The sequence below is a fragment of the Alosa alosa genome, chromosome 12 (assembly GCF_017589495.1).
Source record: "Alosa alosa isolate M-15738 ecotype Scorff River chromosome 12, AALO_Geno_1.1, whole genome shotgun sequence".
Taxonomy (NCBI): Eukaryota; Metazoa; Chordata; class Actinopteri; order Clupeiformes; family Clupeidae; genus Alosa; species Alosa alosa.
This window is the reverse complement of record NC_063200.1, coordinates 27,637,287-27,655,215: the sequence shown is the minus strand read 5'-3', so window position 1 is coordinate 27,655,215 and position 17,929 is coordinate 27,637,287. Positions and strand designations below refer to the sequence as shown.

At 46.8% G+C, this 17,929-nt stretch overlaps 1 protein-coding gene and 1 long non-coding RNA gene across 2 annotated transcripts in view; one reads left to right on the top strand and one right to left on the bottom strand.

Moving 5' to 3' along the window:
• Window positions 1-17,929, bottom strand: part of vav2 (vav 2 guanine nucleotide exchange factor) — a 208,620-nt gene that overhangs the window by 156,288 nt on the left and 34,403 nt on the right. The window lies entirely within an intron of this gene.
• On the top strand, window positions 5,807-6,940 carry LOC125304576. The gene is made up of 5 exons (XR_007195259.1): window positions 5,807-5,849; window positions 6,133-6,255; window positions 6,391-6,513; window positions 6,618-6,700; window positions 6,801-6,940. It is a non-coding gene; the product is annotated as an uncharacterized LOC125304576 (long non-coding RNA).

Sequence of the window (17,929 nt, the reverse complement as noted above, 5' to 3'; positions counted from 1 at the left end):
GGCCAAATCTCTGGACAGCACTGGTATTAAAAGTCATCCATTCATTGTCCATTAACATCATTTCCGTGTGAGGTGATCAAGTGAAGGGATCACAGAAACACATACAGTATGACGAGATGTCACAGCAAGAAGGGACGATCAGGTCACACATATGGCCAATTCTGAGCAAAGTAAATAACAATTAGATTCCCTTATCTATCTATTTGTATCCCTGATCTCTGCAAGCTCAGAAAATCTCTATAATACAGGATGATTTTTATCAGAAACACACACACACACACACACACACACACACACACACGCACGCACATGTGCACACACACAAACCTATACACACATGTGTACACACAAAAAGGTACACACACACAGCTGTGGAGTTCAATGCCACGGATGTAAAGATGGGAGAAATAGAGCATGAGGAGAAGAAGTGGAAGAGTCAGGGAAAACAATGAAAAGACGTGAAAAACTTTCAAGCCAGCGAACACTTCAGTTCCATCTGACCTGAATTCCCACTTGTGTTGCTCAGCTACTCTGCCTCTCTCCTCGCTCTTCCTGTAATCCATCATCTAGTCTTCCCTGCATGCGCCCTCACAAGCGGTGAAATATGCATGGCTTTGGAGATGGCCAGCTCTAAAGAGTGTGTCTTTTCTACTTGATCATCGTTCCTGTTTTTTTTTCACCTCTTTTTGTTCTACAACATAACAGGCACACACACGCACACACACATACACACATATATATACACACAACCACACACACACACACACACACACACACACACACACACACACACACACACACACACACACACAATGACTGGTAGGGCAATGACCCTTAGCGAGGAGAGAATGTCCATCCAGGTTCTATGTAGCGCTACACTGATCACTGGTCATGTGTGGTCCGTTAGCTCACGCTTCTCTGATCAAGTCATGGAACATCTCTCACCCTGGCGCCTTGATGAGGGAGAGCACCATAAAGCCAAACCATTCTGTTTTTACATAAAGAATACTACACACTACATACTACACACACACACACACACACACACACAAAACAAACGCTTACAGGAGCAAAGTTTTGGGGCCCTACTCTATGTATAGAACTGTATGTGAACATCCTTCCTCATTGAGGACCCTGGTAAGTCAGTTCTACCACCATCCAACCTAATTCTAACACCCATGGACACAGAGAGGGAGATAGAAAGAGAAAGAGAGAGAAAGAGAAAAAGAAAAAGAAAGAGAGAGAGAGAGAGAGAGACCCTGGCTTCTCTGGGCATCTGGAGCATGAAATCCTCAAAGGACTTATAGTCTAATTCCTGCTCTGCGGAGCGACAATCCACACAGCGCCCTGCCACAGCAGTCGGTGTTGGGTAAACTCGGCCACAGAGCCCAGGGCCAGGGGGCTGGATCTGCCACCAACTCTCACACTGCTTCAGGACCAGCAAGGGAAGACTGGGGGAGACAGGGCTCTGTGCACAGGAGATCATGTAGTCTCTGTAATGTGCTAGACTAGAGAGAATGAGCATGGAGAGGGGCTGAACGCCCAGTGGTGGTAGTGGTGGTTGTTGTTGTTGTTTGACGCGGTTGCCATGGCATGGTGAAAGTGGGGTGTTTGTGTGAGTGATCTTCAGGGGGAGTCTGACAGGTCCGCACTGCTTAGATCTGGTCTATGATGGATAGGGAGAAGAAACAAGGGAGAAGAGAGTGTGTGTGTGTGTATGTGTGTGTGAGAGAGAGGAAAAGAGAAAGAGAGAGACAGTCAAAGAAAGAGTTAAGAACAGTTCAAAGTCAACAAACAGAAGGAGGGAAAGTATACAGATCCCCTGTGTGCCTCCTGATCCAACACCCTACCCCCCTAAAGCCCAGCCTGTGCTGGATCGATGGGTTGGTTATTTACGACGGAGGCGCGCTGTGTGGAGAGGACTGCATCCATCTTCCGCTCCCCGTCTCTTCTCCCCACCGGCCCCTCACCACCACCATTTAGATCCCCCTCCTAGATAGCCCTGCTTTCTCATCACTGAGCTTCAGGGGCTGCATGCACTGCACTGCACTGTGTGTGTGTGTGTGTGTGTGTGTGTGTGTGTGTGTGTTTGTGTGTGTGTGTGTGTGTGTGTGTGTGTGTGTGTGTGTTGTGTTGTGTGTGTGTGTTTGCGTGTGTGTGTGTGTGTGTGTGTGTGTGTGTGTGTGTGTGTGTGTGTGTGTGTGTGTGTGTGTGTGCACGTGTGCATGTATCTGTGTATGTGGAACTGTGCGTACATGGGGAAACAGTGAAGAAATCACACAATCATATTTTGCGCTGCGGAAATGTACAACATCAATCTTTGGTGTCACCGCACCTGCACTGGGTCGAATTTACAGCCTGCAGTATTAAGAGTAACAAACCGGAGGATACGACGCCTGCGCCTCCATCCATTTCCAAAAGCAATTTTGGCGAGATGTATCAATTTAACAACGTCAATAGCTAAAGGCCAGGCAGGAGAGTGTATCGGGTGGAGTTTAGGCTGGCGTCGCGTTCGTAGCTCACGCATATGCTTTTTCACGCACCGAGGTTGAATCTTTCCCTCCAGCCAGGAGCCAGCAGAGAGCTTGGCAAAATGACAACACCAAAAACTGCCAAGATGTCAAATGAAAATGTGGGAAGAGCCAGCCACCTTAATCACTAACTGTGTTATTTTTATGAAAGCCATAAGGAAAGGTAATTCTGCTAATAGAATTTTGCAAATCTCATTTAGGGCTTTTGGGTTCCATTAAGGGTAATTAATTTGTGTTACATTATCAGCATATGATCTACCTGTAACTAATGAGCTAGATACCATTCAAAGGTATCACATATTTATCAAAGAGGGGGAATATGACACCTTGAAAAGCTTTTGATGTTGTTTATGCCTACCAAGAAGTCACCCCCCACCCCCCCTCTCCCTGTATGTGTGTGTGTGTGTGTATGTGTGTGTGTGTGTGTGTGTGTGTGTGTGTGTGTGTGTGTGTGTAAGCCTGTGCGCACATCTGTGAGCAGCTGTTGGCCCTTATCTGTTATTCTAGGTGATTGCCTCGGAGAGCACTAACGTCGTCTGAATGGTGAGCAGCTCGTTAATTACTCATCGGACTCGGAAGTGTCTCCCCCGTCACAGCATCATCATCTGAATAATCACGCGCGCAGACTGTCAACTGCCACTGTAATTATCCAATCAGTTCTCATAGTGGGGGAAGCACACGGCCAGCGTCATAAGCGGGCGCTCGGATTTTCTGTGATGATGACCCACTCATGTGTGCCTTCTGCCCAAGCGTCAGGTGACCTCGCAAGTCGAAAAACTCACTGAGGCTCGAAACCCTTGTAGAAGTTGTAGAATATATAATCGACGCCTAACAAAACAAGGATGTAACTTGGTGTGAATACTGGATGGGGTTTCTTTGTCACATCCATCAGCTATCTGAGGCTGAGTTGGGGTCAGGCGGAGGTTCTCAGTCCCAGTGACTCGCCATCTGATTTATTTACTGCGTTTCTGGGGGTCAGGTCAGCCGGATAACGGACTTATATTCATGGAGACGCGCTTAATGAGAGGCCCGAGATTAATAATTCACACTCCAATATGCAGATGGTTTTTTAAAAAGGTCAACTAATTACACTGGGCATTCAGGCGGCATGGTGGTCGTCTCTCTCTCTCTCTCTCTCTCTCTCTCTCTCTCTCTATCTTTCACAGGCACTATCTTTCACTCTCTCTCTCTTTCTCTGTGTCTGCACAGCGCTGGAACACCCTCGAGTGATGACATGAGCATCAGGGGTCCACTTCCTGTTTACAGGGGCCAGGGCTAATTTTTGCTTTTTGGCTGCCAGTGTCTTCTGGAATTAATGACGGCTAGAGATTAAAGCAGCCTCTGCATGGGTGAGTGTGTGTGTGTGTGTGTGTGTGTGTGTGTGTGTGTGTGTGTGTGTGTGTGTGTGCTACATGAAAACAAATCCTCTCTAAACCTCCCAAAACCCTCCCAGTGTTTTTCAGCCATGCCTTGCCAACCCCTTTTCTCTCCCTTTGTATTTATTTGTTTTAACTTGTATGTATGTGTGATGTGTGATATATGTTTATTATTACCATACCATAATTTCCCTTTGGGGGTGAATAAAGTAATCTATCTATCTATCTATCTATCTATCTATCTATCTAATTATATGTATACTGTATGATTAGGGAACACAACTGAGCATATGTTTTGATATCAGCACTGAAGATTCTATCAGTGGTTTTAAATCATTACAAGTAGAATGTTTTGTAGCAACTCAGAATATAGAATTCTCTGAACATTCTACTTTGCAGAGGTAGAACACTGAGGTAGAACACTGTGTCAGTTTGACCTGGCTACACCAAGAGGGCAACATTCGAGAGAGAAGAATCGGCGTTGGAGGGACCACCTCTCTGCTAACTCCCATAGCCATTCATTCTAGTTTTTTTGACCACTGATATAACATATATCCTGTGCGATTTACCTGCCTTACTACAAAGGCAAAACAGACTCCAACCTTCCGTCGTTGATAGTGTTTATTGGAGGGAAGCTAGCTTTGGTAATTCTCTTAACCCGTATTGTTTGGATAAGAAGTTCAGTCCACCTTAAAACTCATAAGACCTAGCATACCGGAGATGTTAAGGTAAAGAACTTACACAGAGAGCAACCTCATTAATAAAAAAGTAAACCTATTTTTTAAACATTACCTGGATTGACCGTAGAAAAGTGGAAAGAAGATTAGCTAAACTGAAGATGAATGTATGGTAGCTTCAACATTAACCGACTTGCATAAATAAATGTTTAGAAGATTTGAGGTGTGTGAAGAATTTCTGTGTATCTATCATATGAGTTACAAGATTCAGTTCGATGGCTAGGTCCACGAAGTTAAGTGTGAGTCATGGGGGGGACCAACTGAAAAATCGTTCTATTTGACTCAGTGCCCTCCCAAGATCTGTTTGTCCATTTCTTTACCTACCATCAGAGAACATTGAAAGTGCTTTCTGCTGCTGTTTTACACTGATTCATTGACCTGCCTTAATAATTTCTTGGTGTTTAGAACTATTATTCCTTAAAGACAGAGAACTAAAACACCTTTAGACTAAACTGAAGGATTCTTGCTGAAGATGGAGGTGAAACCTGGCCATGGCCAAGATTGAGTAAAACTACGGATCTGTCAAAACCTGGCCAAAGATTGACTGAAGAAGCTGAAGAAGCAAGTGAAATCTGGGTTTAAGGCCAAGATGAGCAAGAGGAGCCACTCAGCTAACATTACAGCTGAAGTGGACAGCTAAGAACAGGATACAGGAGAAGGATGGAGCACCTACAGATCTCAGGGAGAGAATGCGGTCTGCTCTGCAGGCTTTTCAAGAGGGGCGCAAGCCACGCTGGGTGAGAGGCTGGAGAAAAAACAACATGGAACCCCTGAACATGGAGGAGATTCAAGTTGGAGAGGATCTCCATGAGACTCAGACCAGAGAGGATCTCCAGAATCAGGCCAGAGAGAATCTCCCTGACACTCAGGATCGAGAGGATCTCCATGAGACTCAGACTGGAGAGAATCTCCCTGACACTCAGGACAGATGGGAACTCAATGAGACTCAAGCCAGAGTGGATCTCCATGAGACTCAAGCCAGAGTGGATCTCCATGACACTCAAGTCGGAGAAGATCTCCAGACTCAGGCCGGAGAGGATGTCCATGAGACTCAGACGGGAGAGGACCTCCATGAGACTCAGACGGGAGAGAATCTCCCTGACACTCAGGACAGAAAGGAACTCAGTGAGAAGCTCAAGACTCAGGCGAAGGATCCTCCAGACTCCATGAGACTCAAGCCAGAGAGGATCTCTATGAATCAGCAAGTAAGAATGCAAATAGCATAGACCTTATATTGTTAATTTAAGTCCAATTCCAAGTGCTTTAATTTGTCACAGTTATTTAGGATACAATTATTGTGAAACTGGCACAACTTCACTACAAAATAGATGCAGAGAAAGACAGCATTAATGTGATATTAATAATTTTAGCAACCATTACAGTAACAAAACTAGAATTAATGCCTTTAGTTAACCTCATGTGAACAGCATATATCTTACACTGCAAATTCATGCCCACAGTTAACCTTTTTCAAACCTCTTCAAACAGGCTGGGCTGTGACCTATGGCCACATGTGGCAAGTAATGGCCCAGCTAGGTGACTCTGTCAACTGCGGAGAGGACATTCATGCCACTCAGGCCATGGAGGATATACAACCTGCTGAACCAGCAAGTAAGAATGCAAATCAGCAGAGATCTTTAACTGCAAATTCATGCACTCAGTTCACTTCTTGTGTAAATAGATAGCATTGACTACAGACTGCTAATTGATGTCCAAAATTAACCGTTTTCAAACGTCTTCAAACAGGCTGGGTTATGAACTATGGCCAGATGTGGCATGGAATGGCCCAACAAGATGGCCCTGTCCTCTACGGAGAGGATCTCCAGGCCACTCAGGCCGGAGACGATATCCAGGCTGCTGAACCAGCAAGTAAGAATGAAAATAGTACAGAATTAACTTTTTGTGTGAATAGCATAGACCATAAACTCCCGATTCATGTCCGAAGTTAACCTTTTTCAAACCTTTTCTAAAAGGCTGGGCTATGACCTATGGCCAGATGTGGCAAGACATGGCCCAGTAGATGGCCCTGCCCTCTGCAGAATGCTCATCATGAACTGTAAGTAAAAGTTGTTGGTAATTCTGAGTACATTTACATGTATAGTGACACAAATGAATGAATACGACACAAATGAATGATTACAATGTATGTCCTACAGCTTTCTCCACAGATCTGGAAGAAGACCTGCCATCTTTCATCATTGTGAAGTGAACAGCCAAGAAACTGGCCACTGAAGCTACCATTCTTCAAGTATTCAGCTTCCCTCATTCAGCTGAACTGAACTTCATTATATTAAATTGTCAGTATTTTCATTGTTGTTGTTATTATGTTTCTTGATTATTATATTGATAATTCCTTAAAATTCTACATCAAATAAATATTTTACATACTTTAATGGACGAAACTGGCTTTTTGAACACAACCTTAGTCTGCAATCACAAGACTCAACTTTGCCAATTCAAAGTAACTGACACGTATGGTGGTTGGACATGTACTGTATGGTGGTTAGATCATGAATTCTGCAACCGGTATCATGTCCATGAAGTCCGTGATTGGCTATCATATGGAGCCAGTAACTCCAGGCACTGGCTGTGAAAGTAAAGCCTCCTCTACACCAACATAGTTCAGCAGAACAGAAACATGGCCATGCATACATACAGGAATGTACACACACACAAACACATACACACAAATACACACCTTCTTTCTCTATTTATTTAATTGAATTGCATTGCAGGTTGCAGAAATCTCTGAAATCCTGCTGAATCAACGAGAAAGCGGGGGGAACATATAGAGCTGAGCTTTCCGTAACAGCAGAGATAGCTAAAGCCTTGTCTCTTATCAGACAGAGAGAGAGAATGTGGCTTTGTCAGGTAGATAGGCCAAAGAACATCCCAGGGATCAAACAGAGAGCACACATCACTGATCCTTCCAGTGTGTGTGTGTGTGTGTGTGTGTGTGTGTGTGTGTGTGTGTGTGTGTGTGTGTGTGTGTGTGTGCAAAAGGCAAGGACCACTAGACCCTTCATCAGTGGTTTGGCACACTGCCTCACTGGCCGTTCACAAACCCACATGGAGATGAATGCATGCACACACACACACACACACACATACACACAACACACACACACACACACACACACACACACACACACACACACACACACACACACACACACATACACACACACACACACTCACAGCGTCACCACAAAGTGCTCCTTGAATGAGATTTTATGCACACATACATCAGAATAATACACTGCACAGCGACAGCCCCTGGCACAGACTGGAGCAAGAGGGAGCAAGAGGGAGAAAGAGAGAGAGAGAGAGAGAGAGAGAGAGAGAGAGAGAGGGAGAGAGAGAGGAAAGAGTGTGGGGGCAGAGAGGGGAAGTGAGGATAAGGGACTGGGGTGAAAGACAGGGAAACTCCTTGCCCATCTCATGCACTCTAGCTCAATTAATTCCTCCCTGTCTAGACATCAACAAAAAAAGGTTTCAGAGCTAGTGGTGTGTGTGAGACTAGGATGTAAAGACTCATGGAAATTATAATGTTTCCTTAAATATACTGGAACGCACAAACACAGAGACGCACACACAGTTACACACACACACACACTCGTTCCAACATACATGGCTCCAACACAAACAGCAATCTAAATTCAGGTTGCTATTGCCAACGTCTTTAGCATTTCCCAGCACATGTTGCAGTCAAAGCTAGGTGGAGCATACAAAGCCTTATTTCAAAAAGGAACATAAGATGAGGAAATGGAGAAGTACTCCTGGAGCAGAGGTACATCCCATCCCCATCCCCATCCCCATCCCCTCTCTATTTGAACTGTGTAAAGTTGCGCAGCGCGCTATCTGAGAGAGGTGCTGCTTCCAGAGATCAAACACAACAGCGCATGGAGCTGGAGGCGAGAGATGAGCATCCACCTGCTCCTACAACCAGACAGGGGCACCGGGCTAGGAACACACGCTGCAGTCAGACAGAGGCCAGGAGCTACACACTGCACTCAGGCTGACAGTGGGGAAGAGGGGATGAGAGAGAGAGAGAAATAGAGAGAGAGAGAGAGAGAGAGAGGGAGAGGGAGAGAGAGAGGAGAGGGAGAGGGAGAGGGAGAGGGAGAGGGAGAGAGAGAGGAAGGGGAGAGGAGAGGGAGAGGGAGAGGGAGAGGGAGAGAATGGGAAAAAAATGACATTTCAACAAAAAGGGGGTAAATGAGATGAGAAGGAGTCTCCGGTGTTTTGTTTTTACCTGCTCAGAGGGACAGTGCCTCCAGCACCCAAAGCTCTGCTGCGTTCAGAAGCACATGGAGGAGGGACACTTTGGAGAGAAAAAAAGGAAAAGGAAAAACACACACACACACACACACAGAGAGTCGTTCCAGATTTAGCCTAGTTTCCAACACAGCCATGAATCTGCAAGCAGATGGCAACAGACTGAAAAAAAAAGACTGAAAAAATGGAGGATGAGCCACATTATAAGTCAGCACTTGGGAGGGGGGGGGGTAGTCAGCATCTACTGTAGAACTTCACAGAGAGAATGAAATATGAAAGAAAGAAAAAAGGAAAGGAGGGATGAGCAGGACAGATAGGGATGATTTAATATAGCTTAAGAGTGGCATCCCGTTAGTGTGGTGAGGATTCACGAGTTGTGTGGAGAGAGCTGGTGATGGGGAGGAAGGGTGCTGTTATTAGGTGCTGGGGATAGCTGCAGATAGCCACTAGCGCTTAGCGCATGGAGGAGCATGGAGGAGAGGGCCTGACCAACTGGCTCAGTGCTAAGCCTCACCCTGCTGAACCACAGCCAGCCCCAGCCCCCTCCTCTCCCTACCCCCCAAGCCTGGGTTTGCACTATCAGCAGGAGACAGAGGGGGATTTTATAGGTATTGTGTGTGTGTGTGTGTGTGTGTGTGTGTGTGTGTGTAATGCAAGCATTTGTGTGCATACAGCTGTGGTAGACAGGTGTGTCCAAAATAGAATCCCACACATGGATACTTTTCTCTCAGGTCTATAAATGCACAAACACACCCCCCCCCCTATTCACAGACATTTCCCGCAGTGCACTTGGGCAAGGTGGATGGCTTTATCCACAGTCCTTGGCTTTCTCTCTGCTACCCAGACAGCATCTCTTTCCTCCCTCGTCTCTCAGTAGGGCTGACATGAATGCTATTTGGAGAATAATCATCCCCTATGAGCATAAGTGTGTGTGTGTGCGTGTACATGTGTGTGTGTGTGTGTGTGTTATTTTCTTGGGATGATGCATGTAGATATCAGCTCCCCCTGTTCCTTCCCCACAAGGGATATTCTGCCAAACTGCTCTCTCTCTCTCTAAACGCTGCCACGCTGCATGGCAACTTTCTATGTCTGTGTTTCTGCTGACAGGCCCAGCCTGTTTCCTTATTCTGTTTGAGTGATGGTGGGTGTTTGTGTGTGTGTGTGCTTGTGTGTGTATGTCTGCGGCAGTGTGCATGAATGTGTGTGCACCCATGTCCAAAGTCAATGTTTTGTTTGCCAGATGCTTTTTAAATAAAATATAAAGGGGTGGAGGGCTTGCGTGGGTGCGTGGGTGTGTGTGTGTTTGTGAAGGAAATCCTAAAGGAACAAGCACATTTCATTTTAATGATGCCAATGAATTATTTACTGATGACTTAATGTGACAAAAATTGACATTTTGTGGCATGCCGAGTCCAATCCATCTGTTCAGGAAGGTGACGACAAACCTTTTCCGAGAGCTATGTTTGGTTCAGACACTGGTGTGTGTGTGTGTGTGTGTGTGTGTGTGTGTGGATGGTGGATTCCGGCCATGACTCAGCTGTTTTAGGCAAGGGTGTTCATGAGTGGAAAGGATCCAGAGCAGAGCATGTCAGACATAGCTGCACGCTGGCGTGTGTGTTTGGGTGCTGTGGTTGACATCAAAAACACACACACACATGCTCATGCACACACACACACACACACACACGCACGCGCACGCACACACAAACGCACGCGCCCACGCCCACGCACACGCACACACACACACACACACACACACACAGGAGCAGCCAGCAGCCAGAATGAACATCAGCTACAGCAAGAGACAGCAGCCAGACATGAGGAGAGTTACTGGTTACAGGCAGCCTGGAAATGTCAAGGGATAATCCAACAACGCTACCCACGCTGTCTGAGAGAGAGAGAGAGAGAGAGAGAGAGAGAGAAAAGGAAATGGAAATAGGAGAGGACGTACGGATAGGCGAGGTTAATGATAGGGGAGTGGAGGGAGGGAAAGGGTGAGATGATGACACAGAGCGGATGGATGGAGAGAGAGAAGAAATTGAGGAGGAGTAAGAGAGAGAGAGAGAGAGGAAGAGAGAGAGAGAGAGAGAGGAAGAGAGAGAGAGAGAGGGGATGATGGATGATGTGCGGGATGGAAAACACCGCTGGATCACTCAGGCAGGCTTAACAGGTCAGGCCAACGCCTTCACACGCCTGATAAAGGAGTGACCTCATAGCAAATAGAGGGATGATGGATGATGTGCGGGATGGAAAACACCGCTGGATCACTCAGGCAGGCCGCAACAGGTCAGGCCAACGCCTTCACACGTCTGCTGCCGCACCAAGGAGTGACCTCATAGCAAATGTACGCAGGCAGGTACACACACACACACACACACACACACACACACACACACACACACACACACACACACAATCATGCACTATTCTAAGAGACCCTGCCATGCAAGCCACATGTGTCTATGTGAGAGAACTAGAGTTACTTCAGGCTGGCTTTGGGCAGGCGGGCTGGTGACTAGATCCTGTAACGGTGGGTTTCCACACAGCGAAACACCTCGCGAAATTTCGCATCGGGGGCGTGACGACCAGACCGCTAACCTTTTGACTGCAGTGTCCAGCAAGCGAGCTAATTAGGCTAATCAGCTAGCTAAGTACTTAATATAGATATCCAGGGGTCTTTATGCCTCGACTAAGTTGATGTTGCCTATAAACAACAATTCTTGTTCATAGAAACAACAAGGTCAATAAGACATAATATATATTCATACCTGTGTTGCAGCATGTAGCCTAGCTGTCTAGCATCTATCCCTTTGCAACTAGTCTAGGTCAGAAAGGCTCACCCTTTTTTCAGACGTTGAGAAAGAATACCAGACCAAAGTCTGTTACAGTAAAAGCCATGAAAATAGAATGGAACAGTGGAGTTGGAATTATGATCCCTCTTTCTGCTTATGCACAATGTTGCCTGAGTGTGTATTTTTGTATTGCATGCTTGTGCCAGGAAATGCACGTGTGTGTGTGTGTGTGTGTGTGTGTGTGTGTGTGTGTGTGTGTGTGTGTACGTGTGTATGGGCGTGTATCTGCTTGCTGCCCTGAGGCTAGCAGCAGCATATGCAGCAGAAGTCATTTGGATGGTTTTATATGCAGGAGGAGGGTAAGTGGAGGATATGAGCGTCAGTAACCGTATGGTGTTGACATGAATTAGGCTGATTTCATTATTCAATCAAAGCCAAGGTTTGACACGTGTGTGTGTGTGTGTGTGTGTGTGTGTGTGTGTGTGTGTGTGTGTGTGTGTGTACTTGTGTGTGTGTGTGTATGAGTCCTTTCATGACACATTTGATCAGTGCGGTCAGAAGCAAAGCTCCTGAATAGCCTCTAAGGAGCCTTTCCTGTCACAGGCACTGAGAGTTCCCCGTCCCAGTCACCTCATGAGGGAGAGGAACTTCCTCCAAGTGTGGAGTCCACGGAGTGCGCAGGGACACTGCTGTCAGAGCAGAGCACTGCAGAGCAAATTACAGCTCCTGTCAAGTGCTGAGATCGGAATACAAATCTTTATCGCTCCTTCTCTCTCACTCTCTCTCTCTCCCTCTCTCTCTCTTTCTCCTTCTCTCTCTCTCTCTCTCTCGACTGCCAGCACACCAAAGTGAACAGCAGAAACTCCAGTGGGAGACTGGGACCTTGAGCTAGTGACTGTCTGACTGGCCTGGTTTAAGATCTGTGTGTGTGTGTGTGTGTGTGTGTGTGTGTGTGTGTGTGTGTGTGTGTGTGTGTGTGTGTGTGTGTGTGTGTGTGTGTGTGTGAGTCTTTGTAGTGAGTGAGTGTGCACATGTGTGGGTGTGTGTCTTAGTTACCTGTGGATCTATGTGTGTGTGTGTGTGTGTGTGTGTGTGTTTGTGTGGTGTGTGTGTGTGTGTGTGTGTGTGGGCAATCTCCAGGGAGACTGTTATGAATAGGCCTGGCTGGAGGTAGCAGAGTGGAATGTGGTTAAGGTGACCTCAGTGCTCATGCGTCCCGCACTGCCCCGCCCTAGGCCTCGTGGTCGGGATGGACAGAGAAGGAAACGGGCCAAGGCCTCGGCCCACATCTCCACGTGGGACTCCTTCCTACTTCCTCATGGCCCTTTTTTTCTATCCCTCGCTCTCTCTCCCTCTCTCCCTTTCCTCTCCTCTGCAATCTGTTCTCTGAGGCAAAAGAGTTGGGAGATTACAGGGAAGAGCCACTTAAGAAATCAGTGTGGAAATGGAGAGAACAGGAGACCGAAAAGAGACGGAGAGGAGCGACTGAGAGAACAGCAAAGACATTAAACAGGGAAATGGAAAAAGAAAGAAGGATACAGAGTACGATAAGGAGGGGAAAGAGAAAAAATAGAGGATAATTCTGTCCTTCCTTGCCACCATCAAGCTGGAAGTGATGCCATTGGCCGCCCCAAAAATATCCTGGCTGTCCATTCCACTCTGGTGGTTGTGTAACAGTTGTTTACGGTGATGGTGGTCAGATAGAGCCGTGCGGACAACCGCCTGACCAGTGAGCACCAATCTAACCGGTCCTCGTCTGACAACGTCACGTCACTTCAATGGTGCAAGCTCTTAATCTCATTCTGTGACCTGCTGTCAAAGCATGAGAGAATGGAATTGTAACCAATGCAACCATTTCTTTGATATTCCCTTTTATTCTTTTTTGGTTTCTTTACAGCTCTGTAGGTGTATTAGGAGGAAAGGGGACAAGTGGGGATAGGCTTCTGAACTGACTGAAATAGAGTATTCATGTGTCTGTGAGTGGGATACCAAGGCTAGCATGGCTAAAATACAATAATACAGTCACATACACACACACAAACACACACACATTTAGAATACTCCCATTTACTGTAGGCACGTCAAGCTGGCAATGAAGTCTCTCTAGCACAAGAAGGAGGCAAGATAGGCATCTGTACTACACTCTGCCATACTAGAACCTGACACACACACACACACACACACACACACACACACACACACACACACACAATGAAGCCCTGGTATGCCACCCTGTCTGGCAAACATATCCTCCTTAATGACTCAACAGATGTTAGATAGGACAGAGACACAGCACACACACAGCACCTATTTCTTCAGGCACAGCATTGTGGGCATTCATAACTAGGCTACTGGAACTGTGTCTGGAATGCAGCAACATGCTGAGGAGCTGAATTATGACTGACACACACACAAACACACACACACACACACACACACACACACACACACACACACACACACACGTACACACGCTTACACAGTGAGAGAATGAGAGAGAGAAAGAGTATGAGAGTGAGAGAGTGAGAGACAGACAGGTAGAGACATGTGCATAAAAAGTCCCAGAGGGTTCAGTCAGTGAGACTCATGGTGGAATGGTATGACTGTGGTTAGTCATTCTGCTGTATAACCATCATGCACAGTGGAGGCCCTGTTCACACGCACGCCGCACGGATAAGACAGCCTGCCCCGGACACAGAGACAAAAGTATGATACAGATCATTCCATTTGGACAAGAATGGAGTGTACTCACAGCCACACCCCCCACACACACACACCCCCGTCCACGTTCATGTTCAGACACACAGTGGAACTTGCCACTGGCATGCTACAAAACCAACTAAAATATGGCAAATTCCATCCTAAACTAAATAATGGTAAAACCTCTATCATTACATATCATTACTTTCCCATTAAGTGTGGGTGTGCATGCGTATTATGTATGTGTGTGTGTGTGTGTGTGTGTGTGTGTGTGTGTGTGTGTGTGTGTGTGTGTGTGTGTGTGTGTGTGTGTGTGTGTGTGTGTGAGAGTGTGTGTGTGTGTGTGTGAGTGTGTGTGTGTGTGTGTGTGTATCTGTGACTGCATCCCACCAGTACAACACAGAGATAATTGATGAACTCCATTTCTTTTTTCCCGGCTCATATTCGAGCAAATGTACTCCCTCCTGCATGCGATTTACAATGAAAGATAGTTCATTTGGCATTGTGCTCGTTAATGAAGCAGGGCTCCTTCACGCCTGCGACTGTTCTTCCTCTTGCTCTGGTGGGGGAAGCGGGAGGAGAGAGGAACAAAAGCAGACATTGTTCCCATTCATCACACTAACCCATTCTGCTACACCTCTCAACTTCATCATTGCACAGAGTTCTTGATAAGACACACACACACACACGCACACGCACACACATACATACACACACATGCACACACACACACATTGTGTATGTAACATGGCAAATTTTACACACACACACACACACACACACACACACACACACACACACACACACACACTATAAATATATGCCCCCATAAAAAGCCCATGTATACACACTTCCCTACAGGCCCCCTCACTTTAAGAGTAAAAACCTGCAGCAGGTAAATTGTCCAACTCCAGAACAATAGCTGCTGTTCAAAGAAGGTCTAATATGACTCAGTAATGAATTCCAGCCATGCGTTCCCCAAAGCCCTTCTATTCAATTAGGTCTTTAAAAACATGAATTCAGGGCCTGTTACATATTGCATGGCGTGTGTGTGTGTGTACTCTCATTAGGGTGTCTGGAGTATGGGCCGGGGAGCGGGGGTAATTGGCAGTCCAGTGCCCCAGGCACCAGGGGGTAGTGGGGCAGGTGGGGTGGTAGGGAGCTGAAGCGGTGGCATGCCCTGTGACTGACATGGAGACCTCACAAATCTCCTCCTCCTCCCCTTTCACTGATAACATACCAATAGCCATCAGCATGGGAGACGACGGGAGAGAAAGAGAGAGAGAGATGGGCTGACAGACAGGGAGGAGAGGGAGACAGACAGAGAGAGAGAGAGAGAGAGAGAGAGAGAGAGATGGGCAGAGAGACAGGGAGGAGAAGGAGACAGACAGACAGAGAGAGAGAGAGAGATGGGCAGACAGAGGAGAGAGAGAGTGATATGTCAGAATGAGACAGACTGAGACTGAGTGGGAGGGAGTTATGAATAGGTTGGGGGGGGGAGCAACAGAGGGATGGTGCAACAGGGCATCAAGTGAAGAGAGAGGTTAGATACAGGCAGAGAAAGAAAGCAGGCAAGCTAACAAGTGAGCGAGAGACCAAGAGAAAGAGAGAGAAAGAGAGAGAGGGAGCAACAAAGACAGGAAAGGAAAGAAAGGGAGTAAAGCTGCAGGCAGAGAGGCGAGAGCTAAAGGCATTTACAGGGGGAAGCAGCTATCTGTGAAGTGCGAGTCAGCTGATTATTATTAAAATATTAGTTTGGTGGTCTTAACATGAAAGGAAAGTCGAGCACGACAGCATGATTTGGCATACTTTAAAAACTTGCAGCTTTAAATCTTTAATTAGTGGAAGTCTGAGGCTCTGGGGAGGATGTGGGTCAAAATGGAACTCTGCCATTTATTTTCTTCTCTCATGTTTTTTTTTTTTCTTTCGCTCACTTTTTACTTTTTTTTGCGCTATTAATTTGACAGTTTCCTGGAGAAGGCTTGCTGGTTTTGAGCGCTGCTTAGAACAGGAGATGAACTTCGGAGCGGGCCAGGCTGTTGGGAGTTATACTTAGAAACAGGCTGGCCAGGCCTGCCTGCTCGTGGCCGTGCGCTACGCTACGCTACAGCTGTGCTGCCGTATGGATCCAAAACACCGCTAGGCTAACAGGCGCGCTAAGCTAAGCTCGCTCGCTGAGATGGAACAGTCTGGAAGCTTTCAGTGGCTGGGTTTCCCGACTCTGGGGTCCCGCGGGGTCTGTTCAGATGTCACATCAGTCCTCTATTACTGGCCGTTTGCTGGTTCCTTAATTTTTCCAGATGGATGACAGTTGCACACACACACACTCACACACACACAGCTGCACGCCAAAACGACAAAAGAGCACACACACACACACACACACACACACACACACACACTCACAGGGAAGTTGAGTGTGAAAGGAGTGTGTGACAGCAGTGGGTCTCTGTGTGGCAGAGAATGTGGTTATGAAGAGGCAGTGTTTTGTGGCATTGAATGCCTCTCTCTCTCTCTCTCTCTCTCTCTCTCTCTCTCTCTCTACATATCAGTGTGCTGCCAGCCCCTCACCAAAAAGAGTTTCAGAGCTATCAGCTGCTGTTATCAGGCCGTCAGACTGCGCGAGGGAAGATAAATCTAAGCAATTAAAATTTAAATTGCTGTGTGCACTGCCGTGACTCCCTTCCCTTTCTCCCTCTCACCCACTCTCTCTCTCTCTCTCTCTCTCTCTCTCTCTCTCTCAAACACACACAGTCTACCCTGGGCTTTGCTGACTCTGTTGTGACACCGAGGCCGCATGAGCAGTAATGTATATATCCAGGATGGGACTCACTGAGCCAAACTGATAAAGGGCCACCATCCTTCTCTCTTTCCCCTTCTCTATGTCTGTCTTTCTCTCCAAACAGAGGAGCTCCTTGCATCCCATCCCTCTCTATCTCAATTGGCCATTCATTCTCTCCTTCACTCCATCACCCCTCCATTGTTCCTCCGTGTCCCATCCGTCTCCCGGCACAACAGCTGAAGACAGTTGTACTCACTCGGACTGGGGATGGAGTCTTTAGGGCCGACAAGAGGAGCTCAGGACACTCAAGCCTCTGTCACACACACACACACACACACACACACACACACACACACACACACACACACACACACACACACACACACACACACTCATACACAGACACACAGACATACACCAACACAGAGATACAAAGACACACACACACATGCATTTTGACCAGTGCTGGTATGTGGCCTAGATCTCTGTTTCACAGAAAGCTCAGACACACACAGCTCTTTGTATAAACACACACACACACATACCTATTGACTTACACCTAATCTACACCTCATTTAAAACACTCTTTAAAATGACACAAACACACACACACACACACACACACACACACACACACACACACACACACACACACACACACACACACACACACACACAAAGGTGAGCTCACCATTTTACACATCAGATCTGTTAACACTCCACCCCCTCCATA